This window comes from Muscardinus avellanarius (genome assembly GCF_963383645.1).
Source record: "Muscardinus avellanarius genome assembly, chromosome: 19".
Lineage (NCBI taxonomy): Eukaryota > Metazoa > Chordata > Mammalia > Rodentia > Gliridae > Muscardinus > Muscardinus avellanarius.
Genome location: NC_137805.1, coordinates 30,043,003 through 30,045,154, shown reverse-complemented (window position 1 = coordinate 30,045,154; position 2,152 = coordinate 30,043,003).

Genomic DNA, 2,152 nt, shown 5'->3' with positions numbered 1-2,152 from the left:
ACGCGGCTGGCCCCTGGCCGGCAGGTCCTCCCGGGCGGCACCCCCTGCCCATCCCGTTTGCCAAGGCAGACGCGGCGCTAACGTAGTGTCCTGCGGGCCTGGCAGGTGCTCAGGCCCTTGCCCTGGCAAGCCTGGGGGAGGCCCAGGAATCTGCATTTTAAACAAGCGTACCGGACATCTCGGCGAACATATTGCCGTAATCGTAAACAACTGGCTGGGCCGCTTAGAGGAAGGAAGATGTATTTGCCCGAGGGATGAGATCTTGCAGTGATGGATACCTTCAGGGTAGCAGAGCAGGGGGGAGAAGTGGGCGACGCTGACCCCGCTGGGTGGATGGCACCCAAATTGTGCAAATACACCCGAGGTGAGGGTGGGGGGTGGACAGCTGGGGGACGCGGGGTTCGGTGCGGGACGCCTCACCACGCAGGCTCCAGCACCCAGGTCTCAGCCTCAGCCCCCAGGTCTCAGAGCTAAGCGCGCTCTGCGTCTGGGCCTGGGAACGGAGATGGTTTATGGGCGAGTGCTGCAAAGCCCGTAAAACTGGAGTGTGTTTACTCTCAGCGGGCGGCCAGGAAAGCCGTGGTGGGTGGCCCCAGAGAGAAAGTCCAGCCAGGGCCTGGACCCAGGGAGCTGTCCCTGTGTGCAACCCAGTGCGCCGCAGCTGGGGTAGGATGCCTCCTGTCCGTGGCGGTGCCAAGGCGGAGAGGAGAGGCCCACGCCAGGCCCTGCTGGTGGGGAAGGAGGGAAGGACGGAAAGGAGAAATCCGTTTAAATAGTAGCTGTTGGGCCGGGCGTGGTGGCGCATGCTTGTAATCCCAGCATTTTGGAGGCTGAGACCAGAGGATCACAGGTTTGAGGGCAACCTCAGCTTCTTAGTGAGCCCTCTGCAAATTAGTGAGACCCTGTTTCAAAATAAACAATAAAAAATAGGGATGGGGATGCAGCTTGGAGGTAGAATGCCCCTGGGTTCCATCCCCAGTAACACACACACACACACACACACACACACACACACACACACGCACGGTGGCTATTAATCTGTTCTTGTCTCTCCTCAGCAAACCCTCCCGGAGCAGAGACTACCCATTTTGCAGATTGAGAGTTGCTACCTGGATGTGGAAGGAGAGACCGGCAAGAACTAGCCTCTTTTTTCTTTTTTTTGAGATGGAGACTTGCTGGGCTACCCAGGTTGTCCTTGAACTCCTGGGCTCAAGCGATCCATCCTCCGGTCTCAGCCTCCCGAGTAGCTGGGGGTACTGGCGTGCGCTGCCATGCCACCATGCCCGGCTTACCTTTATGTTCTTTTTTTTTTTTTTTTGGCACTGGGGATTGAACTTACAGGTGTTAAACCTGTGAGCCACATCCCAGCCCCCCTTTTTGTTTTTGTATTTTAAACCAGAATCTCACAAAATTGCTGAGACTGGCCTTGCACTTGAGATCCTCCTGTCAGCCTCCCACCAGGGGTGTGCGCCACCACGCCCGGCTACTTTGTTCCTCTTAACCTTCTCTCCCTCTCCCTCTCTTTCCTTAAACACCACATAAATGTCAGAACTGCGACAGGACAAAGCACAGACCGGGCCTGGAGGAGAAGCAGGCTGGCCCTGCTCCCTCAGCTCCCCACACCCCGTCCTCCATCCTCCAGAGCTCCCCAGGACTGTCCACCCTGAGCAGAGCGTCCAGCAGGCAGCGCCCCCAGCACCGGACAGTCCCTCCTGGGGGTGAGCAGCTGGCAGCACTGTCCACCCCGCCCCAAATGCCAAGTTCTCCGCAGAGGCCTGGGCTTGGACAGCCACTGCCCGAGGCTGGGAGCGGTTCCCGAGGGCCCTGCTCGTCTGGGCAGCGCGGGTTCCCTCTTTCAGGCAGCAGAATTTCCGGGGGAGCTTCTAGGAAGTACACACGCGGCGCTGCTCTGGCTGAACCAGTTGGAATTTCTGAGTGTGGGCCCAGGTGTTCGCGTAAACTTGTCCCCAGATGACCCTGCAGGACGGCAACTTGAGAACCATCTGGCTAACTTGTTTTTTTTTTTGGGGGGGGGTGGAACCCAGGGGCATTCAATCTCCAAGAGACACCCCCCGCCCTATTTTTTATTCTTTATTTTGAAACAGGGTCTCACTGAGTTGCAGAGGGCCTCACTAAGTAGCTGAGGCCGGCC